The 26,316-nt window shown below is 33.2% G+C and overlaps 1 pseudogene; it reads left to right on the top strand.

Moving 5' to 3' along the window:
• Positions 1 to 10,443: 10,443 nt before the first annotated feature.
• LOC120225373 lies at positions 10,444 to 10,830 on the top strand (annotated as a pseudogene).
• Positions 10,831 to 26,316: the final 15,486 nt, after the last annotated feature.

Genomic DNA, 26,316 nt, shown 5'->3' with positions numbered 1-26,316 from the left:
TGAAGATTTTAAAATTTTGGAAAGGTTAGGACTAAAGGATTAATGTTTTTTAAGAACATAAAAACATAGTATAATTTACATTAAGAAAAAGCAGTCTATAAAAATCATCCTGTATAAAGGGTTCTAAAAGGAAAATTATACATTTTAATAATATTTTACTAGTCTATAGATGAGCCTGTACAATACTCCTCTGGTCAATTCTGACCATTCACAATTCTGTCACATATATTTTGAGTGTTGTTTTAAAGGAAAGAGCTATGTCATTGTCACTTCTTCACTTTAAAGTGTGTAATTTTTTAAGAACAAACACCAAGAAAATCACTAACAAAATCAATAAACCATGAAGAATTAGAAAATTTAAATAATTTTCCAAGGCAGACACTTCATGGCTTCCAAATTGGTGATTGAATCAGGATTAAAAACCATTATTCTTTCTTGAATAATAATGAGACATATACTAGAAATTAATTAATTAAAAATCACAAATTCAGAAGTACAGATCTGAATGTTTATATTTTTAATTTAAAATTTTCATGTCTTGTAGGGGTGTGTGTGTGTGTGTGTGTGTGTGTGTGTGTGTGTGTGTGTTTCCAGAGTAAACTGAATCTTTCAGGCGCAAAGTATTTCATGGAATACAGAAGAATTCTTCCCAAGTTACAAGTATTTTCCAAATCAACATTTCTTAAGCCTGGAATTATATGGAAACAACCTCAAGAGTTGTAACTTGGATTCCATCAGTAAGTAACATAGTGTAAGTGTCAAGAGAATGGACTCTGGTTTTATCCCTGCTGATACTTTTTAGCTATGTGAATATAGCTAAAGTTAACTTTAGCAAGTTATGTTAACATTTCTGTGTCTCATTTTTCTCATCTGTAAAGTCAGAATTAAATAACAGTACTTACCTCATTGGTTTTTGTGAGAATTACATGAGTTTTCATGTATAAATACTTAGCCAGGAGCTTAATATTTGGTGTTTTTATAATAAACAATATTTAAAATAATTATAAGACAAAAAGACAAAAATGGAATTTAAGTTTTAGATTCAATAAAGTCTTATTAATCATATATATCCATTAAACATCTGTAAGTATTTCAGTGTTTTATCTTTTTCTCAATATTAATGTTAGAATAGATATTTTTAAAACTATGAATATTTTCATAAACATATATATGTTTATGTTTATAACATATGTTTAAACATATATATGTTTAAAATGTTTTATTGAATAGATGTAATAACACAATGATCTTTAAAACATTTGCTACTGGAAAACATTGAAAATCTATAATTATCTTGAATTTGATATCTTAAATATTACTATGTTCAGGGTTTTCATATTTCTCAAGAGAATACAATTTTATTACATAATATTTTATGAAACGGTTTTAGAAACTAAATTAATGCACTTATTTTGCCAACCAAAAAGTAAATTATAGTTTTCGCTCTTCTAATCTCATCCAATAATTTTCTGAAATAAAATGATAGATCACTTTAATTCTTGAAGTTGCTATATACAAAAACTAAAAGGATGATGTGCTTATTACTCGTATTTAAAAAGAAGGCATATAGGGGCGCCTGGGTGGCTTAGTCGGTTAAGCGTCTGACTTTTGCTTAGGTCATGATCTCGTGGTTCGTGGGTTCGAGCCCCGCATCGGGCTCAGTGCTGACTGCCAGCTCAGAGCCTGGAGCCTGTTTTAGTCTGTAACTCCCTCTCTCTCTGACCCTCCCCTGCTCACTCTGATCTCTCTCTCTCCTAGAAATAAATAAAACATTAAAAAAAAAAGAAGGCATATATTCAGCAAATGATATTTGAAAGTACATATTAATAGATGAAGATTATTGTTTTCTAAATGAAGTTATGTTATTTAATGCATCTTTTTTCATATCATGTTTAAACTTACATTTTCTGCTAAGCAAATACCAAATACTGTTGGGAGATTAGATAGAATTGCTAGGTTCTTCTTTCAATGAAGCATCTTTCCAGATAAAATTTATATATCCAAATGAATTGATACTTGTAATTATCTTTATAAATCTCTACACATTGATCTCACAATTAAAACAGTTCATATTATTTCAAGACATGAGGGAAAAGATTAATACTGTAGGGTTAGTGTACTTTAATTTGGTTTATCTCATCCATAATTTCATCTTCTAAATTTTAAAACCTTTCCAAATTCAGGGAAACTTCAATACAAAAATTAGTTACTGATAGGGCAAAAGAACTTGACTACAATAACCTTGGTGTTCAAATTAAAGATAAAATGATGAATTTTTCTTATTTGAAGTGAAGACTATTCACATGTAATTGATCAGAAAAGCAAGATCAGTTAGTTATAGATGTAATGACTTCATTTTATCTCACTCTTTTTCTATAGGACGCTATGTTTATGTCTTTCTATGATCCACCTACATTTTTCGTATCTATATCCCCATGCTAACTTCTGTAGGAATATTAACACATACCAAAAAATGTTTATGCAATACTGAATTATTCTTTGCAGTATCTTAAAATAATAGACATTATAATGCCTATTTCATCCATGAAGAAAGCTTGAATGTTTAATATACCCAGATTTAATAAAGTCTAGAACACAGATATACAATTCAAACTCAGTTATTTAAATTTCAGAGCCCCAAGTCTTTCAACTATACCTATGGGTATTATAAAATTAAGCAATATATAGAAATTCAACAAAAATGAATAAATTTCATCAGTTTTTCTCAGTTCTTTTGTGAGGTGTCCAGTTCAGCCAATCTTTCAAATGCATCCAAACATTTAATATGAATAGTTCATAATCTGAAAAACCCATGAGAATGTCCATGAGAGAATGTCCATGAGAACAAGGCATGACTACCTGCCAGGACTGAAAAGGACAGTCAGTTTATGGTAGTGGATGCCAAGACCATTTCACTGCCTTTAGTTCTCTTCCTTTGTCAAACGGTATTGGTCTGCCAAAATGGGATACTACAACCTAAGGATTTTGCAGTCTCTATTTTCACATTAATTCTAAAACTCATCATATCAGAGCATGTAAATTTACCATTAAAAATTTAACCAATGATATGAGTCATTGTTCCCAGGAAACAGAATTGCAAGAAGGAGTTTTCTTTCTAGAGGGCTCTTTGCTCACGTCCATGTCTACCTTCTGTCAGTTGTACCAAAAATTTTGTCAATGCATAACAAGACACTATTTTCTTATCATTCAATACCAGTTTTCTTGCTCTCTCTCCAAGCTTTTATAATATTTTCCCCCACACTTTCCCTTCATACAATAATATCCTCTTCATCTGCTGCATGTTCCTACCCACACCTACCATCTACAAAATTTATGTTTTGCTGCCACAGCATTTGATCCCTGGTAGCAATATCTATATCATAATTATGCTGCATATGGCAAACAAGACTATATCAATATAAAACACACTTATTTAGCTTATAAGTGTGGTGGTCACCAATTCTGGCAGAACTCCATTGAGTTGATTATTATCATCGAAGCTGGGCTGATTTGTATGATTAGTGTGGCTCACTACTGACTGCTTTAAGTTGGCTTTAGCAGGAAGAAATCTCGCTACTTAGTTTGCTTCCCCATCCCTTATCTTCCAGCATCCTAGCTCAGGTATGGTCTCTTGGTAATTTCAGATGCATAAAAATTCAAATAGAAACACAAAATGCTTTTTCAGTTTTTTCTTTGCTACATCTTTTAAGAACAAAGGAATTTATAGCTGGGCCCAATGCCAGAGTGGCAGGTTACATGACAAAGCACATGGATAAAGGGAGATGCAAAGAATATGCAAAGAAACATATATATGTTATATATAATATATATATTATCTATATTATATGTATAATCTACATTTGGTATAGAATTGTTTAACTATTATCTATATTATATATATATATATACCTTCATGTAAATGTTTCAAGGTGAACTACAAAATCCTTTAGTCAATTTATATACTCACAGAAAACCTGGTTAAATATAGTTTTGGTTACATTAATTTTATAAACTGATTCATATCTTCATATTATTATTATTTTTCACTCAAGACCATAATCAGAATGCTTATTTAAGATATCCTTCTTACCTCTCTATAGTTTTTTGATTTCTCCAAAGAGATACAACACATTTTAAGTGCCCAATTATTTCTCTCTCTCTCTCTCCCCGTCTCTCTTGCTCTTTCTCTCTTTGTTGTTGCTATTAAAACTGTACTATTCCCCCCAATATATGTTCATTTCATTCTTTTTTTAAGGACTTGTTTAAATATGTAAATGATTTAAACTTTAGAAGTATTATTTCTTAACATTAAGCTATCAAAGTAATAGAATGACCAATGCAGGAAGCTGTGAGTAGGTTGGAAGGTGCTTGGGTAATGGATCAGGAAGATAATGATATTAGTCCCTATTTAGTTTAATTCAAGACAAAATCCATGATAGAAAATCCAGGATAACAGACAGGAGCATCCCAGTAGATCATGTAAGGAAACAGAAGAGACTTAATACAAAACTTAGCATATAATGGATTAGGAACTCAGACATAGATTTCAGATGACAGAAAAATAATATAATAAATAATGTTTATTAGGTATGTGCTACATTAAAAGCATCTTTATACATATCTATTAGTTTAACGTTCATAATATACTCTACAAACTACTATTATACTGACTTCCCAAATGAGGAGGCCATAGCTCAGAGAATTTAAAAGACTTTGCCAAGATCACATTGTTACTAAGAATGCATCTTTCAATATTGCTTTTTTGTTCCTTAAGAAAACCGACCCTTTTCAGAGAACAGTCCATGTAACAACTACATATTCTTATGTTTGTGGAAGGCAGCAAGTGATAACAAGGAAGCTGAGTTAAACATCCAGTTGTTTCCCACAGGATATTTGATATTAAATTCTAATTGTTTCTTATCTTTCCAGCTGGTGAGGCTCTGGCTTCTGATCTTGTCTACGTTAAGATAAAATTGATGCCATCTTTTCCACTGGCAATTGCTAATCTTCCCATGCAAGGAGGGATATATGCATGAAAACTGAGCTTCTCTAAAAACACCATAAACTCTCACACCTCCTTTCCTTTATTATTTGCCTTTCCAACTTTCTGGAATGTTCTATCAATACACTTTTTTCCTGTTTCTTAAAAACCTCTGAATCATTATTCCTCACTAAAATTTGCCCTGATATATCAAGGAACTATAAGCTGCTCATCTGTGATTCTGTAACAATCAAACTGTATCTTTTTGCTATGTTATGTAACTTCTGTTTACAGCCATCCTTTCTAGCAGTTCCTTCCTTTTCCAAGTTCTGTATCAGTGTTGCAAAGTACAAGTTCCTTTAACCTGGGGCCATGATAGTATTTAAGCTTGTATCCCCCAGGACTTAGAATAGTTTCTGCTAAATATAAAACACTGAACAACACATATAAAATGAATTAATAAGGGAATCTAAGGGGTTTTCATTTAATTATTTTTTTTACTCAGTAAGAGTTAATTAGCATAAAAAAGGGAGAAGACACTGTAATAAATTAACTTTTACTTTGTACACCCTCTTATTCATCATTATGTCAGAAATTAGTGAATTACATTACTTCTAATTACCCAGAAAGAAAAATCACCCTGCCTTATAACTGCTATTGATTATGAATTCTGTATTCTAAAGAATTGTGATTCACATATGGTATTTTTGGAAAATACAACACTATGCTTTAGTGTTAGTATTACCTTACATCACAGGAAAGTGAAAGTCACTTCATCAATAGCTTTGCCAGAAGAAAGCAGATTCTCAACAATTCCTTCTGCTTGGTACTTCTCAATTAATTAACTTCTGAATGTGTGAAGAATAAATTCTCAAACATTATCAATGACTTAAAAATATTTTTTCTATTGAACACATAATACACTTATTCATCTTGAACATTTAGGCCGTCCCAGGCATCTGCAGAAACAGATGTTCCTGAGAGTATATCAGTGTACAGACATCAATGTTATGCTTATCTCATATATGAGAAGCCTTAGTTTCTAAGCTAGTACTTAAATCAACACCACAGAATGTTTCAGTGATTTATATAGTCCTTCATTTCAGTAAAGTAGAAAACAGTCCTCAAAAGCAGCCAGCCATATAACAGACCTAGAGGTACAGAAAAACCACCAACAGATTTGCCAAAGAACCAGATGCTGTCTTTGGAAGAAAATTTCCCAGCTTGGCATCAGGAGCTTACAATGTCATCCAAATGATTCCTCCACACTTTGGAAGACAATATTTTCAAACAACCTAAGCACACAAAAACCCATTTGAATAGCACTAAAGCTAAAGCATAATTAGCCTTTGGAGACTAGAGTAAGGTATACAAAATGCAACTTAATGTTTTTTTTTTTTTTAATGTAGATTTGAAAAATAACAAAAGAACATTTTAAATGCACCTTATTATTTTAATGTTTTAATTTTATTTAAATCCAAGTTAGTTATCATATAGTATAATAAGGATTTCAGGAGTAGAACTTAGTGATCCATAACGTATATATGAACACCCAGTGATCATCCCAACAAGTGCTCTCCTTAATGCCCTATCACCCATCCAGCCCATTCCCCAACCCAAAACCCCTCCATCAACCTTCAGTTTGTTCTCTGCATTTACACACACTTTAATTCAAATTATGGTAGGGATGTGTGTTCAGAAGAACCAAGTGCATGCTAATACCAATTCTTAACATATATAAAAGTATTTTCCGAGTCTGTTACACCTGTAGGGTATCACAAAAGCAAAATTAGAGTTGTAGCTTTGCTGGGAAATTGATCCAGATAAGCTTGTGTGTGCGCGCACATGTGTGTGTGTGTGTGTGTGTATTTTCTTTTATGTTTGTATTGTTTTTGTTTTATGATCATTATCCCAGAAACCTAATAAAATCTGTAAAACAGTTTACTATCTTAAAGTAAGAAAGTAGAAGATGCAAAAAGAATGTATAGCACACCAGAAAATATGTACCTGAACAGAAACATTAAGTGAAATTTTTATTTGTTTATAATACAAAACCGGGTAGCAGTTAAATATTTAAGAATAAATTCTTTCTCCTCAACTGGGACTAGTAATAACAAACCTCAATTTCTCATCTTGTTCAGTGCTAAGACCCTTGAATAAATATTGTAATATTGCACATAATTTAGAAATACCAACTTTTAAAAATACATTTGTTTTTTTATTACAATATTTACATTCTAGTAAAATATGGACAGAAATTGCTGTATTTATCTATTTTTATAAATGCATTTAAACATATTTTTTTTACTGGAATAAGAATCACTTGAATTTTTTAAGATCTGATTAGATGAATTGAATCAATTTTTGGGATTTGCTGAAAATTTGGGAATATACTTCCTGAATCTCCAAAAGTGATATGTATGATTTTCTAATAATAGTGAAAATAAATCACTTCAGAACATAGTTGCCTGCCTTTTATTTCTCAAGGGATTAAACATTAATTTCCTAGTACTGAAAAAAATGGTTTATAGAAATTTATTTTTGAAGCAATGTGAAAAGAATCATCCAAAGACACATAAAATTGATTTGGGAAGCACTTTATGTCTTTCCTTTATCACTACATAAAATTTGGGGATGATTTTATTTAAGATGCTTTTCATTAATTAGGGTCAAATTCCTGTGAACACAAGTCACTCAGGGGAACAAAACTGACAAGTTCCCAGGGTCAGGACTTTTCAACTAGTTTATCAATAGTTGATTTCGTCAGCAGGTCATTAGAACCTGCTGTACAGATATGAGCACATTTAGCAATGAAGTCAAAAGACCTCAGAGCCCCATCCAAGCATCAAATGAAGAAAGCAGCCAAAACTTTGCACAGACACAGATGTTAATGCTAAAAAATGTATTCCAGACCTTAGCATATGTGTACTTTATTTGTCAGACATCTTTTTATGGCTCAGCTGCTGGCTCTGTAGTGGACATAAAGGAGAGGGAGTGCAGGAAAAGCCTATGCATTGTATGAACTCTGTTCTATAAAAATACTGCCACAGTTTAATAATTTTCTTCTTTATCTTGTGAAATAATGGGTACAGAGGTATTTCATGATTTATATTATATAGACATGAGGACTTTTGTATTGAAAGCAAGATTCTGAGTTTTACATAGAACATATACACAAATTAGTTAAAAGGTATACTTTTCTGACATCACCAAAATGTAGTCAGATATTATTTTAATTACATCCAGCCTCTCAAGGCCAAGAAATGGGGAAAAAAAGAGACCATCACACTTAAAAAGTTAAAACATATTCCTCAAAGAATAGGTGTCTTTTCTAAAATTGGTTATAATTTTGAGTATATTTGAAATATAAATGATTGAGTATACTTACATCACAAAACAATTTAACATAGTAATTTAAATGCCATGCACATATATTTTTGACTAATATAATGATGACTTACTTGATATTTAATTATTTTTAACCTCACTATTTCTTCTAAGGTCATGTTTCTTGGATTCAGTGTTCCCTAATTCAATGCCAAAGCCATCAGGCCAGCCCTCTCCTGGATACCAATAAATAAACAGTGGATAAGCAAGTCTACATTAATAATCCTTTCTCATGTTAAACATTACATAGGGATAGGTCATTCCAAATTATGGCAATTTATAACTGTAGGGACCTAAAGTGGACAACATTGCTAACAGGAACCAAAAGGACTTGATGTGTCCTTTTCCTTCTTAGCAATGATCATCTGCAAAGAAGTAAATTGCCATGAGTGATATAAAAGGTGGCATTTTTAGCAGTTAAAAGGAATGAATAGTAACTTTTAGATAATTAGTGGTCTATTCCCTCTACTTCTTATACTGCATTTCTGTACACATGTATGTCTCTAATAGAAAAAACAAGTAAAGCAGTTTGACTAAATGTGAGAAAAGGTGGATGTAGGATGAAATAATTAAATTGTATTCAGAACTTACTGTGTGACAGACCCTAACTTAAGCATACTACATATATTTCTTACAGAACCCTTGAAATAGCAAAATGTTAAGTATATTATACTTCTCTTTTCCTGTTAAGGAAATGGAGACTTTGATTTAGCAAAGGCAACTCCACTTCTAAGTGGCAAAACTTGGACCCAAAGCTGTGGTGTGTGATTCCAAATTCTATGCTTGATCACAGGTTAAAGAACTGTGGGCAAGTAAATGTTTAACAAACTTCTCAAGGAGCAATGGGGAGAGCCCCAATTTCCAGAATGTTCTAATTATTGTGTAAGTCCCTCCACCTTACCTCATTTTAAGCTACCAAAGAGTCATTAGTGAATATGACATTGGGAAGAGATGCACAATTTCTCTGAGGACCTAGTACAAACAAGGTCTAGAACTCTAGTGCAACTTACTGTAATTTTGTCTTTTTTGAAGCTTATCAACTGGATAGAAAAAACATCTACTATGAACTATGTTTTTTAAAGGCTTTAACTGCATAAATAGCTGCTGCAGCACATCAGGATTGAATTTCTTAATTCCTAAACTTAGTGTAAATGATTTTTTAAATATTTGAAATTAAGCAGCATTTAAAATGAATTTTTCATGTAAGTCTAGGGACAATATTTAATGAAGTCTTCATACTTATCTTACTCATTTATTAAAACTGACACTTATGTTTGAAACTAGGCTAACATTTTGGCCAAAAAGTAAACTGTTTTGTTCACATTTTTCAATGATATATTTTGGGACTTACCAAACTGTCTATACCATCCTTTAAACATGTTTGACAGCTGTTTGTTTTATGCATGATAATTCAATAATGCATATTAATGATAATAGTAGTTTTAAATAAATATTTTAAAAATCAAAGATTTTTTTCTGATATATACATATAAAAATGAGTAACTTTTTGGTCACTTTGTGATGGAAAGGTATTTTTTTTTACAAACTATAACTCTAAACCATATAAAATTTATAGACATCTCCATAACAATATATTCCTTGATTTTTACCATGTGCTTATACATCCCCAGTCACATTCCTAAAGCCATTATGATTTAAGAATATTTATATGAATCTTCAAAAACTTTCATGCATCTGCCAACACATTTAATCTTTTCAAAACTGGAATCTAATTGTATATACTTGAAACCTGATACCATGACTTAATAATACAACTTGGGGAAATTGTCACATAAGCCCTGTGGGCTCATCTGTGAATAGACTACAAATTAGCTAACTAGTTCCTCACTGATGAATTTAAATCATTAAGATGCTAATAGCAGGGGAAACTTGTCTAAAATCATAAAACTTCTAAGAGAAAACATAGAAAAGACACCTCACTGGCAGTAACCTTGGCAAAGATACTTTTTGGGTATGATACCAAAAGCACAAGCAACAAAGTCAAAAATAAATAAGTAGGACTACATCAAACTAAAAAGTTTCGGCACAGGCTCGGTCTCCATCATGAATGACACCTAACCATCCAGATCAGTAAGTTCATGAACAACTGACTACTTCCGCAAAAACAGATGGTCATTGATGTTCTTCACCCCAGAAAGGCAACAGTACCTAAGACTAAGAAATTCAGGAAAAACTAGCCAAAATGTACAAGACCACACACCAGATGTCATCTTTATATTTGGATTTAGAACTCATTTTGGTGATGGTAAGACAACTTGCTTTGGTATAATTTATGATTCCTGGAACTATGCAAAGAAAAACAAATACAAACAAAGACTTGCAAGGCATGGCCTGTATGAGAAGAAAAAGATGTCAGGGAAACAGCAAAAGGAATGCAAGAACAGATGAAGAAAGCCAAGAGAACTGCAAAAGCCCATGTTGGTGCTGACAAAAAGGAGTAAAGATTCTGCAGTGACTATTTGTGGTGCTTGTGCAGATTTTTCAGGAGAGGATTAATAAGCTAAAACCTTTAAAAAATAATAAAATAAAATAAAATACAAAGCTGCATAGCAAAACAAACAATCAGAAAACCAAACAAAGGCAGCCAACTTATACAATGAAAGTATTTGCAAACTATATATTTTTTTTAAAAAATTTTCAATGTTTATTTATTTATGAGAGAGAGAGAATGAGACAGAGTGCAAACAGGAGAGGGGTAGAGAGTGAGGGAGACACAGAATCTGAAGCAGGCTCCAGGCTCTGAGCTGTCAGGTCAGAGCTTGGTATGGGGTTCAAATCCATGAGTGATGAGATCATGACCTGAGCTGAATTTGGAAGCTTAACCCCGACTGAGCCACCCAGGTGTCCCACAAACTATGTATCTAACAAGATGATAATATCCAATATATATGAAGAACTAATACAACTCAATAACAAATGAACAAACAAACAAACAAAAAATCTGATTTAAAAATGGGCAGAGGACATTTTTCAAAACAGACATGCAAATGGCCAACAAGTACATGAAAAGATGTTCAACATCACTGATCATTGGGGAAGTGCAAATCAAAAACACAGTGAGGTATGACTTCACACCTGTTAAAATGGCTAACATCAAAAAGACAAGAGATAGGGGCGCCTGGGTGGCTCAGTCATATAAGCAACTGACTCTTGATTTCAGCTCTGGTCATGATCTCATGATCCTGAGATCAAGCTCCACATCTGGCTCTATGCTGACAGCATGGAGCCTGCTTGGGATTCCCTCTCTCTGTCTCTCTCTACCCCTCTCCTCCTCCCTCTTTCTCTCCTAATAAAAATAAGTAAATATTAAAATTAAAAAATATATAAGAGATAAATTTTGGCAAGTATGTGGAGAAAAGGAAACCCTTATGCCCTGTTAGTGGGAACATAAACTGATACATCCTATGGAAAACAGTAGGAGGTTCCTCAAAAATTAAAAACAGAACCACAATAAGAACTAGCAATCTCTCCCATGCACATTTATTTCAAGTAATGAAAACAGGATATTGAAAAGATATTTGCATGCCTATGTTTATTATAGCATCATTCACAATAGCCAAGATATCACAACAATGTATGTACCCACTAATGGATGAACAGATAAAAAGATGTGGTATATTACAAAAAATGGAAGATTATTCAGACATGAGAAAGAATGATGGAAGGAATCCTTCCATCTGCAACAACAGGGACAGAACTTGAAGGCACTGTGCTGTGCAAGATACTGCAGAGAAAGACAATTAGTGTATGATATTTTTCCTTTGCGCATTTGTTAATTTTGTGTAAGGGGCTAATACTGTGAAGACTTAGGTAAAGTGTTAGACAGAAGAGCAATCTTCTAGAGCATATAAACTAGATAAGCTTTGGGTGGTCTCACAGAGCTAAAATGATAGATGATAAATAGGCAAGTAGGTAGGTAGTAGATAAACAGATAACAAGAATGTCCCATTTCTGGTGAGAAAAAGGAGATAAAGGGTCAGAGAAACCAATACTGTCAATTCCCCACAATACATTTTCCAAATTCTGAGGCTGTTGGGGCAGAAGATTGAAAATTAAAACTCAAAAACTTTACTTGCTTTTCAAATGTTGAGAAGAACACACAAAAGTTGTCACCTCAGTTATAAATCTTAAAGAGAAGGGACAAACTGGTATCAGAACTGTCAAAACACTGATCAGTTCACAGTCTGATTAGATTAAGGTGTTTATCTGCCCCTCTACCTAGAAAAAAACAACAACAGAATAAACCATCTGCAGAAAATTATGTGAAATCAAGGGCCTCTTATGTTTTTTGAGTTTTACATAATACAATAAAAATCAGTAGGAATATGAAAAATCATGATTAAATACTTGAAAACCAAGCATTTAATCAGTAATAGGAAGAGTTTTAAAAATATGATTAACATGATTAAGAAAAAGAAAATAAATGAAAAATTGAAGATTTTAGTCAAAGAATAATATAAAAAAGAATAAAATGGATAGTCTTAAGACTAAAATGTATGCCTGAATTTGATAACCCAAATGATTGGTTTAGCAGCAGGTTATTCATGGGAAAAAAAAGCGAGTGATAAGCAGGGAGACAGTTAAGTAAAAATATCTAAACTAAGGGAAAGAAATAAAAATGGAAAATAGAGAACAGAGAATTAGTGGCATTTATTCAGCACAAAAGTCTAGCATATATGTAACTTGAATCTTAAAGGGAGAAATGAGAGACGAAGCAAAAGTAGTGTTTCAAGAAATAACTGTTTAAAAAAGTTATAAAACATGATGAAAAATTCCAAACCAAGATTTTAATAGCCTTGCAACTCCACAGAGTATCCATTTTTTTACAATTGTATTTCATTTTATTAATAAGTTTTATTTACTTTTGAGACAGGGAGCTGTTTATTTACATTTCAGAGAGAGAGCTGGGGACAGACAGAGAGGAGGGGACAGAGGACCCAAAGAAGACTCCATGTTGACAGCAGTGAGCCCAATGTGGGACTCACACCCATGAACAACTAGAAAGTGACCTGAGCTGAAGCCAGATGTTCAACTGACTGAGCCATACAGATGCCCCTCCATTTTTTTTTAAAAAGGGAAAAAAATAAGGAGAGAGCGAGCAAGGAAAGAAAGGTGCACATATGCATACTACCTTAAAACTACTGAAAACAAAGAAAGTAGAAAGCCTGAAAGCAAAGAAAAAAAAGCATACATTACTTGCAAAAAACCAGTAGTAAGACTTACAACCAGCATTTCAGCAGGGGAGGAAAACCAGAAGATGTAAAAATGAACTACTGAAAGACATCAGAGAAAAATTGTTACAACAGAAATCTCTATCTAGTGACAGTGGTTATAAAAAATGAAGCTGAAATTAAAATACTTGAAAAATAAGTAAACCCTAAGGATTTGTCATCTATATTAGAAAGATTAGAGAGAGTTTTTCAGGCAAAAAGAAAGAACACACATGCAAAAGCACAGAAAGACAAGAGGCTGGATAAGCAATGAAAAGGTTACCAAAGATTCTATAAAGTTTTGTATTTCTCTTATGATGACATGTACCTCACCTTTATGGTACTTACTTATCTAAATGTCCATCTGGCCCACAGAATTATAACTTCTATTAACACAGAGGCTCTCTATGGTTTGTTTCTTTTTATAATTTATGGAAACATTTGGCAATCTTTGTTTATAATTTAGATGTTAATGTTCTTTATCACAGTTTCCTCATTATTGTCGTGGTATGGCAAGCATAGTTAAAGCCAACAAATACCCAGGTATATTTGTCAGCCTCTTATAGAATAAGACTGCGATTATGTGACTAGTGATGATCAACGAACTACGGGCCTAATGATATGCTTCAACTTCTGGTCAGAAGCTTTTAATAGTTTATTTGTCCCCTCTATGCCTCTTCCCCAGCTAAAAACCTGAAGGGTTCCAGATGGCATAGATTCAAGATGAATGAGCACTGTACACCTTGCCTCAGAACTGCCTTGGCTAAGAAATAAATCTTCAGTATGTTATACTGCTAAGATTTGGAATTTGATAATAACAACAGCATGACCTACCTTAAACTGATAAAAAATGTATGTATGATCTCTGTCTCTTTCTCTGTCTGAAACTTCACTTCAAAGTTGTAAATAATGGCACATAAAACACCTTCTGAACATAAGCATGTTTTCTTCAAATCAGCAAAATATATTACTCTTACATTCTATAAATTTTGAAGTAACAATATCTATTTGCACCCTGAGTAGTCATTAGTAATCATCCCAAAATTTTGATACATAGGTCTGGTCTTAAGGTTTATTGTGTGCTAACACATCTTCAACTGCAATCTTGTTATATTATGGTAAACAGAAAAATTTCTATTATACAATGTTGAAAGTTTTTACCCAACAACAGGACAAAGGTAATCTATTTTTTGTGAGTTGTCTAGGAGATGATATTTTAGTCATATTATTAACTATGTAAACAATTATGTAATTTATACAATATAAAATGAAGTATAAATAGAGGCTACATTCCAACTCTACATGCTAGTTTTAAAAGTATGCCTATAAAGTAATGACACTATTTTACATATTGCAGTGGAAGCAGAGTTAATGAGTATTAATTGCCTATCCATCTATTTATGTATACATATCTAATTATACATATGCTAATTTTTATTATTCAGTAACATATACATTTAGTAAAATATGAGGCATAATTACAACTTATTTGAAGCCACAGAGAGAAGTTCTAACAAGTACAGAAGTAGTAAATATATACTGAGTACCACAAATGTCTATTCCTGAAACAATCAGCTCCATAGCCCTCATTATTCTGTAAAAGGGGAGAGGGTAAACTGTGATAAAACAGTATCATTGTAAACTGTTACGAAGCATGCAAACGCTGCATGGTCATCACTGCTAGATAGTTCAAAGGACATTTATTTAGAATTCTTTATATACCCAATGATATCCTAAATATTTTCCCAGATACTGAAGAGAATAATATGAAGGAAAAAATATATATGTAGTTTTTATAATAAAAAGATAATCATGATTGCAAGATACAGGAAACTATTAACAGCTTTTGTTTTAATTTGGATTATTTTAAAGTAATGCATGGTTACAAAACATAAGCTTATTGAAGTATATAAAGTAACAGGGTTTCCACCCATGACTAATACTACACTCCGGGCCCTTGAAGAAACACTGTTGACAATTTAGTACAATTTTCTTGGACCTTTTACAGAGACAAAGTTAAGTTAGAAGATACTACCCTAAATACTATACATTATCTTTTCACTTACACTATACCATGAACACCCTTTTTTTATTTCAGAATACACATATCTATTTCATGTTTGAAAAACACTGTGTATTTTCCATAGTCTGGGATTATTATGATTCAGGATTCCTCAGATGATGGACATTTAAAAAGTCCTCAGTTTCCCTCTCTTGAAAATACTGCAGGGAGATATGTACCGTTATATTTATTTGTCTACTTGTATATTTCTGAAAAGTGTTTTGAGATCAAAATAATGTTTAAGTTTTGATATACACTGACAAAACATCTATCAAAAAGACTCAACAGTATATAAGTCATTTCCAGGATCTTAAAATACTCTTTTGATCAATCTATGGGATCAATTTCTAGGAGAAATTAGAACCACAGTATATTACTTACCTTTGCTATCTTTAATGGTTTGGTATCTTGTAGGAAAAGTCTTCACTTTTATTTTCAAAATATTATTTTGCTATCAAGCTTTATAATAAGCTTATCATGCTTATCATGCCCATAAAATTTTCTCAGTGGTACATCACTTCCAAACCAATTGATTACTCTGACAAACAAAAAAATTCATTTCGAACTTAGAGTAGGTATGTTCTCCATGTAAAGTGGATAAGCATGATAATGAAAGTCAACATGATGAGAACGGAGGAGAAGAAAAATAGAAAACAATGGGTGTCTGATGACATCACTGAGCAGCTGAACTCAGAAACCATTTACTGTCATAATTCTCTTTACATGAAAAAACCATCCCTTGCCCTCTCTAATAATTGAGGTTTTTAAAATTTGAAATAAAATATATACTTAATTGATAAACACATTATAAAAAATCTCTCTCTGAAGTGGTGAAATGTGAACTAACAACCAGTATAAAGGAACAGAAAAAATATGCAAATATCAGCAGAGGGCAAATACAAGTATTGTACTCTTAAGTCGGAATGAACCAAGTGTCTTTAGTGCTTTTAGATCAGCAAGAAGTTCTTTGGGGGTGAGAAGGAGTAACTGAGGAGCTATGTAGGAGGGAAGGAACAGGCAACAACCAAATCATGTAGCCATTTCATGTAGATTTTAATCAGTTAAAAACTGGAGGGTTTTGAGCAGATACAAAACTGATCAGATTTTCATTTTTACAATTTTATTGTGCTTCTCTTGTAAATACAGAAACAGAAGTTCAACTTACAAGACTTTAGATAATGGCACCTAGGCCTGAGTATCTGTTAAGGTTGTGAGAAGTGATGGGAGTTCAAAATATATTCTTCAATAGGACAAGATGAGGAACTGGATTAGAAGTTGTGACCACAAGAGGGGCTGGTTGCACTAAGATTCTAAAATGTTGGCTTCAAGATTCTAAAGAAATAATGAGAAAAACTTGGAAATATTTTTAGGAGGTAAGGATGAAATAAAGTAATGTGACGTCTGCAAAAACATAAAGAAGTTTGATATGTCTATTTGACACTCAAGTGGCAATAATGAGTAGACTGTCAGATATGTTAGTCTGGAATTCAGGAAAGACCTAAAGCCATGGGCTTTGCCTGTATCTCACAAGCAGTCATGTTGGATACAGACTAGAAGCAAGCACAGCCCAAGAGATAGCCATTATTTAGAGGTCAGGAAAAGACACAAGGAGAGGAAGAGGATTCATAAAGGAGAAGAAGAAAAAAATAACTATGTTACCACGTGAAAGAAAAAAATAATTAAAAAAGAAACACACAACAACCGCTTTAAATAGAATTTACTTATTAAGACACAGAACAAAAACGTAATAATAAAGTTCTCCAGTTATTCCTTACACATTGGAATATAGTGCAAATATTTCATTGTTTCCACTGGAAACAGCATATGGGATCTACTGCCTTTGAAAGCTATTCAACATCAAATTCCCAACCCTAGAGTTATAGTAGTATAAATCAAACATTTTCTTTCTTAAATTTAAATAATTTAAGCATTAAGAAAAAGAAGAATACAATAGCTAATTAGATAGCTATCATCTATGGAAATTAGAGGGTGGCAACAAAAATACTTGGAAAAAATATGCAAAATAAGCTTATAGATACCTCAAGTTTGTGTTTAAAAACATGACAATATATGAACTGTAATATAATAGGTAATGATATATAACTGAAAACACTTCATCTTTCCCCAAGGAGTGAAGTTTTCAATTTACTAAGTTTCCAAACAACACAAAATTTGAACAAAAAAAGTAACAAAACCATTTTTTCTTTAGAAAACAAATATAAATGAATGGTTAGAATAGACTAACTCATTCTTAAAATATTCTTCAAATAAAAAGAATTCTTAAAATAACCAGTCTCAGTCACAGTTCCTGATCGCAAGATACCTTATTCTGGATGCATTAATAATAACAAAAGTAAATTTAAAAATTATTATAACAATTATTTATAAGAAGGCTATTGGGAGCCAATACAATCTTCAGAAAGCTCAAGATCTAAAACATATGGTGGGGAACATAAAAGGATTCTTGAGCTTTTCATAAGCAGCTGCTATTTCAAAGGGCCTCCTATAAAACAGTTTAATTCACCTTCACTGAAAATCCAAAATTTCCAGAACTGTTTCCAATTGTTTGAGATTTATTTGTCCACCTTCTAGGCTGTGCCAGGGCAGGGAGAGCATTAATCACCCTCATATATTTCCTTAGTACAAGACAATGCTCTTATCTTAAAAATACCATCGGATACAAATAAAATTGGGTGGTAAAGGAAGGGTCTTGGGATTTGATTGATGGAAAGTCAAAAAATAACTAATGTCCTTTACAATCTTTCAGACAGATGAGAAAGAAGTATATACTTCAGTGTCAGTCAAGGAGAGCTAAGTTATAATGCAGTAACAATAACACAACAAAGACGGTGTCTTTAACAAAATTTGTATCTTATACTGTTGACAGTAGTTTTCCTTCAAGGATCTAGGCATATGGAGTGCTCACCATGTGGAATATCACCATTCAGTATGGAACACCATATATTTATTACAAAGATTGACAGTAATAAAAGTATGTCATGTATTATCATATTCTATTTTGAAATGGTTGGGACAAGAAATCTTTCGAGCCTTTTTTTCCCTGACTCTCAGTTATGTCTTGGAAGAGTAAATACAGAGTTTTACACTTCAACCTTATAAAGAAAGAAAGGACTGTAGTGTCAATTTTAACTTTTTCTTTTGATATTTTATAAAGGCAAAGTTATAAGTAAAAGGTGTTAAAATTTAGCTGTGAAAATGGGAAATCTCTAATATTTTTTTAAATCATTATGGTGACCATGTTTCTTATGGCATCATCCATAGATCACCTGCTTCACAATTACCTTTTAACATTTAAACATGCATATTCATGAGCCCAAATCTAAAACTAATTAATCATACTCTTCATTTTAACAAGCTGCCCAATTCTTTTTTTAATTTTTTAAAACATTTATTCATTTTTGAGAGAGAGAGAGAGAGAGAGAGAGTGTGTGTGTGTGTGTGTGTGTGTGTGTGTGTGTGTGTATGTAAACGGAGAAGGAGCAAGAGAGAGGNTGTTAGAGTTGAAGTGTTGAGGTAAATGCCTCATGCAAAGATTTGGAGCTTCATCCCAATGCAGTGTATTGGCGAATCACTTGCTCTTGAGCGTGGCCATTACTGTACAGTTTTCTGGGCACAACAAAGGTAGTTGATACTGTACCTTGGCGAAGCTGCCTTACCTGCCTTTGTCACTGCCCAGGTGTTTCCCATGCCCGTGGCAGACTCAGGAGGTGGAGGAGCCTGCCAGACCAGTTGCAAAGTGCAGAACATGCCTCAGGGCCTCCATTCACAATCCAATTTGCCTTCAGTGATTGTGCCCAGCCTTAGCACCGCAAGGCTGACCTTTCGACACAGGTAAGTTCAGCAACAATCACTTGGCTGCAGCCATCGATTCTGCCTAGTGCCAGAAATTCTGCAGTCTCTTGGGCGGCAGCCACTTGGCAGCAGTTTTCAGGAGATCTGCTCTGGCACAGAATGTGTGTGTGTGTGTGTGTGTGTGTGTGTGTGTGTGTGTATGTAAACGGAGAAGGAGCAAGAGAGAGGGAGACACAGAATCCGAAGCAGGATCCAAGTCTGAGCTGTCAGTACAGAGCCCTACGTGGGGCTCGAACCCTGAGTGGTGTGAGATCATGACCTGAGCCGAAGTTGGATGCTTAATTGACTGAGCCACCCAGACACCCCCAGATGTCTTAAACTGATTGAAATGGTGGAATTCCTTTAAGTAATTAATTTAATTTAAAAAAGTGATAATATGGGACACTTGGGATCTTGGTTTTGGCTCAGGTCATGATCTCATATTCTGTGAGTTTGAGCCCCACATCAGGCACTGTACTATCAGCGTAAAGCCTGCTTGGGATTCTCTGTCTCTCTGTCTCTTTACCCTTGCACTGCTTGTGCTCTCTCTCTCTTTCAAAAATAAATAAATAAACATTTTAAAAAATGATAATATGAGTTATGGAGTATTTATACATGCCAAATGAAAGAATGAAGAAATGATGTTTACTACTCATGCCATCATTTTTTTTAAAGACTCTTTTTGGAACAATTTTAGGTTCACAGCAAAATTGAGAGGAAGGTACAGAGATTTCCCAAACACTCCCTTCCTTCATACACACAGATCTCCCATTATCAACATCCTTTACCAGAGTGGTGCATTTGTTACAATTGATGACCCTAAATTGACATATCATTGTAATCAAAATCCACAGTTTACTTTAGAGTTCACTCTTAGTGTTACACATTCTACATGTTTTGACATCTGTAAGATGGCATATATTCATCATTATGGTACCTCATAGCATATTTTAATTCTCCTAAAAATACTCTGCTTTTGCTTATTCATCCATGACCCTGAACTCAACCTCTGGCAATCATTGATCGTTTCTATTGTATCCATAGTTTTGCCTTTTCCAGAGGGTAATATAGTTGGGATCATACAACATTTATTCTTTTCAGACTGACTTCTTTAATTTAGTATGATGCATTTAAGTTTTCTCCATGTCCATTCATCTACTGAAGGACATCTTGATTGTTTCCAAGTTCCATCATGTTTTCATGAATGACAGACATATCTGTGGAAGTAGAGAGGTGACACGGGAGTTGCCCAAGAATTGGATTTTTGCACTCTAGCAAAAAGAATCACAGTGTAATTGATAGAAGTCTGGAATAATAGTCACAATAATTCTGCTCAGCCTGGGTTCTGTGAAAATTAGTAAAAGGGAAACCTCAGTAAAACAGAAGTCAAAGGCTCAGCAGGGGGAGCTCTCATGTCCAGCCACTCCCTGTCAATTGTATATTGAATAGGAAGAGATGGACCTTCCACATCCATACAACTTTATCATCCCTGCAGGAGAAAGAAAGGCTTTCCTCCTTCCCTAGCAATAGCCTAGCCTATAAGAGACAATCACAACTCAGCCAATCAGTAGCCACTATACCAGGAACACCCAGTTCACTCCAATGGACTTATTTGTTTATAACTGTCTTCCCAACTTCCCCTTTTCCTCTATAAAAGAATGTTCCTCTCCTTTGTTTTCCAGATATGCCTATGGTTTTTGTCATAGCCTGCTTATCCTAGATTGCAATTCTACGCTTCTCCTGAGTAAACACATTTTTGCTGGTACAATAACTGGCAGTTTAATTTTTAAAGTTAACCCGTTCTCATAATTATTAACTTGTTATCTGGAAAATCTGCTTAACCTAGTTGAGTCTTGATTCTTCATCTACAAAATGCAGAAAATGTTAATATTTTACCTAATGTGATCCTATGAGAATTAAGTAAGATTATCATTTTCAAGACTTCCCATAACATCTCATACCTTTGTGAATGTCTTTTATTATATAGTTATTATCAATATTTTAATCAAATATAGGTCCTAAGAGTTAAAATATAATTTCTGCCTTTATGAGAAGGATTTTCATAAACACTGACCCAACTACCAAAAATGGACATCTGTGATCATTTAACAAAATAAACCTGTTAGATCTTGTGAATTGGAGTTAGCCCTTGGTTCCTATTCTTCCTGCTATTATTTTACTGTTTCATTTTTTAATATCCACCTCCAGCAGATCAAGGTTTTAGCTTTTAACTGCTTTATTTCTCACATAAACTAGAGATTATTCCCTGCTAAAATTATTTCTCACACAGCTGTGTAATACATTTCCGAAACCACATAACTTTAAAGGATTAATTACCATTATGTCACCAATTATATGATGTTGCTGATGAGATGTGGTACAATTATTAAAAGAAACTAACTGCATGTTGAATGAGAAGATAAAAAGTTCATGACTATATAACTACTGGCAATTCTTTCTTATTGCCTTCATTTAAAAGTAACAATATCTATATTCCAATTTTTAGACAATTTTCTAAGGTAATATTTTAATAGATGTTGAATTCAAAGTTATTTCATTAACATGAGATCAGGTGAAAATTTGAAATCACTTTAGTAGGAAAATAATTTTTCCCCATTCTTAACTATGGGAAATATTTTGGAATACACAATCATTGAGAATATGAGTCACTTAAACAGTTTTAATATTTGTGTTTCCAGTTATGGGGGCTTTTAACCAAAAACTGTTCTGAATTCTATCACATTAAATTATTTTAATAATTAACTACTTTATGATTCCATTCTAAAGGATACTAGTGACCTACCCCTACATCAATATTGCAGCTGCCATATTCTTGTACTGCACAATGAAACAAGATGGACCTCTCTACTTCCAAAGCTACTTCATCATATATGTTGACAATTATGTGCAATAAAATAGTGTAGCAAACAATGATATAGAGTTCACAGATGCTTATCACTCCAAACAAGACAGACTTTATGTCAAGAGGCCCCTTAGAAGCCAGTGAAAACCATTTGAAGTGTCAAAATATATATATTGTCCAATAATGAAATATCCCTTTGCAATCACTTCGTGTGGAAGTAATCCCTAGGAAGGTAACAATTTAAAGGGCAAACTCTGAAATGGAGGGGTGAAGCTGCTTCAGCTGTGATAGTTTAGAGGATTTCACTGTAACTGAGGGGTATGAGTCTGACAGACCACAATCTTCAAGTACCTCCATATTGCATGGCCACACCTCCTCTCAGGTCAAGTCATAATAAAACATATATTTCCCATAGGAAATATGACCTGCAAGTTATGCCAGCAACATTTGTTTCTGAAAATGTTTAAGTAAGCAGATGAGTTGCTGCTTACCCAGGGGTGAGCTGGTAGCCATTCTACTGTACAGAAATGAATTTGCACCTCAGTGAGGATTCACACCTGGTTAGGTAGTAGGGCCAGGTTAAATGGATTTTGCTCCAGGGAAGAAAAGAGAGTTATCACCTTGTTGAATCTGTTTCCACTGTTTGAATCTGAATCTAAATCAGGGGACAACTCAGAAACAACTGGGAATGTCCAAGAAATAATCTAGTTAGGTCCTTTAGCCAATACGTTTACACTGACATTTAAAATGATTGTCCATATATTCAACTGTATCTAATATAGTACAATCAAAACCATATTTATAGATGGGTTTTCTTTCCTTATCTTCTCCCCATAATGCTAACTTAAGATGTTAACAATGATATTCCTAATGGGGAAGAAATTATACATAAAGTTAATTTGTAGACATAAATTCCAGTAAGAATTCTCTATTTTTTCTATGTTAAAAAAAAAGAAAAAAAATCCAGACTTAGGTAAGAAGAGATCTTATTATTGCAGGATTGTGGGATTATTGCAAAAAGGAGAGAGACTATGCAATTTGACCATGAGTTCTACAATTATCTCAAAAGTCAAGCAGGAAAGGGTTCTTTTTTTTTTTAAATTTTTTAATGTTTAGTTATATTTAAGAGAGAGAGAAAGAGAGAGAGAGAGAGAGAGAGAGAGAGGGCAAGAGGCACAGAGAGAGGGAGATACAGAATCTGAAGCAGGCTACAGGCTACAGGCTACCCACAAACTGTGAGATCATGACCTGAGCCAAAGTTAATGCTAAACCAACTGAGCCACCCAGGTGCCCCAGGGTTCTTCTTTTGTAGGGAGCAGTAAACAAGGCTAGAAAGAATCTGTCTCAGACAAAAGATCAAGAGATGTCCTTCTTTGTGTGTGCCTCTTCTAGAGAGGGTCCTTGAAAGAATGGGTTTTGCACCTTTCTTCTTTGCTCAGACTCAGTGCGGACCAAAGTTCAAGGGCTTGGAAGAAGAGAAGTTGACTAAAGTTTGGTCAAATCATATTAGTGGACAAATTTTCCTGATGTATTGGTAAAGACAAGCAGTTCAGTTAACAATTTATTAGGCAAAGAATGGGAATTTGAAAAGCCTGTGTCTGGCCTTGTTATAATAATAGGCAGAGGATGAGGCACCCATTAGTCTTGCCTCAACCAGAGAGAAAATGTTGGTTCTTTGCAGTAAGCCATTTTCCAGAACACAAAAGGGTGCAGGAACTTAACAGTCATTGTGTTCTAGCATCTCAGGGCTCACGTAATTTAACATTGTCATCCCTAGTCTTCCATATTTTTCCAATCATAATCCCTTCCCCAATTATAGTATGTAATCTATATACTGTGGATAATATAATTTAGAATATAGTCTCTATATTTTAGTATTATAACTTTTATCTTTTAGTAATATAGTCTTTTTCTTTTCTGAAAATGTTTTAAAAGCACTAATAAAATGGTAAAATCTACTTCTTAATTTTCCCCTAGTGCCTTCTATTTTTGTTTCTGACCCTGTTGTCTTAGATTCAACCATCAGTTAATTCCCTCACTAGTTTTACTACAATGAAGTTTACTACTTCATTCATCTCCCTGCCCTTTTCATTTCATGTGTCCCAAGGTCAAAGTTCCATTTCTGGATGGCAAACACTTCCATGTAATATCATGGTCTAAAACAAGCTAATGGCTCCTAAACATGACTGGATAAAATCCAAAGTGTCCTGAATTGTGTAACTACCTATTCCAGATGTGGCCCAATTCAAACTTTCCAACCTCTTTATTATTATCTGCCATTTGCATTCTGAGTGTCAACATAATAAAATACTACAAATAATCTTTAAATGTGCCAAAACCTTCTGTTAATTTTGCATGTAGTGGTAGTCCCTCACTCAACAACAATTTCCTTTCTCATAGATAATTTCTGTGCTTCTTTAAAATTGGCTGAAGCTTCATCTCATTTGCAAAGCCTTTTCCATTTGCAAGACATTTTCTAAAGAGTTCACTGAGACTTAGAGGCTTCTATTCTCTCATGACATTTCTAGACACAGGGCCATTAAACCAACTACTGTACCGTATTGTAATATTTCAACAAATTGTAATCATCTTAACATCAGAAACCATGTCTTTTTATTTCTATAACCTAAGAGTATTGTCAACACATGACTGAAAATCAATTTGTATGTGTTTTTTAATGAAAGATACAAGCCTTTCTTTTAAAATAGGAAGGTCATCCAAAAGAAATATCTATATTTTCCCTGCAGGTTATCAGAAACAGATCTTTTACAACTTCCCTTCTTCTTTCTTTTAACATTTTTATAATGCAGAAGTGAAAATAACAATCTGCAGGATGTCCGGCCAAATTATTCCCTTCTTTAATTCTCTATTGTTCACTTACATGAAAATGGAGAGTAGCTATGGTGAAAGGTCATATTTATAAGAAACAAACAAAAAAAACACAGTATTTTAATATTTGTTTTTTTAAATTCTATGCTAACTCCTATTTTTCATTCTTCATGATTCTATTGATTAATGCTTTAAACTTTTTGGTGTTCATATGCTCAAGTGCATTTTTAAAGAATGTTACTAAAACCCAGATGAAGCACATTTGTATGATTTTGATTAATGAAAAATGATTCAAGAAGATTGGTGTCAAACCTTTGAAATGTCACAATGGCCATTTTTTATGACTATAAAAAGATAATTTTCTTCCACAATATTACATTTTTACCTTTACTATGTTTCAAGTAAATTGCTATTCTACTTTGACCTTTCTATTTTTTTCATGTCATGTATAAATTATATTTCCCTCCTGAATTCTATCAATTTTCCTTAGCCATGTTGAAATTGGATACTGACTTAAGTACTTTTGTTCATGAATTTTATTTCATAAATACGAAATTCCATCTTTATATAGAAAATGATTGTAGATTCTAATCAATTTTATTTTCAACCATATAAAAATTTGAGAATGTATGCTTATCATTAAGAAATATGATGAAAAGAATAGACCCTGATTATTAATAGGAAAATGCAAATATAAATTTCTTAAGTGTAAAGATGTATTAATTTTGTGATTTACATTGAGAATAGGGCATATATTAAATTGATGAAAATATCATGCGGATTAGTCCTCATAGTAAGATTACTTTTTCTCAACAATAGTTTTAAACATTTCTTTGAAATTAATTTGGTGTGATAAGTAACATGTCACGTTAATATTTAGAGGAGAAATCCACGCCATCAAAATTTAAGCTTTCTCTTTGTAACTTACATTTTAGATCAAGGATAGTAATTGACAGTGCAAGGGAAAAAATATTTCCTTCATTTGTACATCATTTGTCTTATTAAGACTGAAGGGGTGTCTGGGTGGCTCAGTTGGTTAAGCATCCAACTTTGACTCAGGTCATAATCTTACAGTTCGTGGGTTCAGGCCCCGCATCACACTCTGTGCTAA

This window comes from Hyaena hyaena, unplaced genomic scaffold (assembly GCF_003009895.1).
Source record: "Hyaena hyaena isolate Hyena2069 unplaced genomic scaffold, ASM300989v1 scaffold_1381, whole genome shotgun sequence".
Lineage (NCBI taxonomy): Eukaryota > Metazoa > Chordata > Mammalia > Carnivora > Hyaenidae > Hyaena > Hyaena hyaena.
The sequence above is the reverse complement of the archived record's forward strand: the minus strand, read 5'-3'. Positions and strand labels throughout refer to the sequence as shown.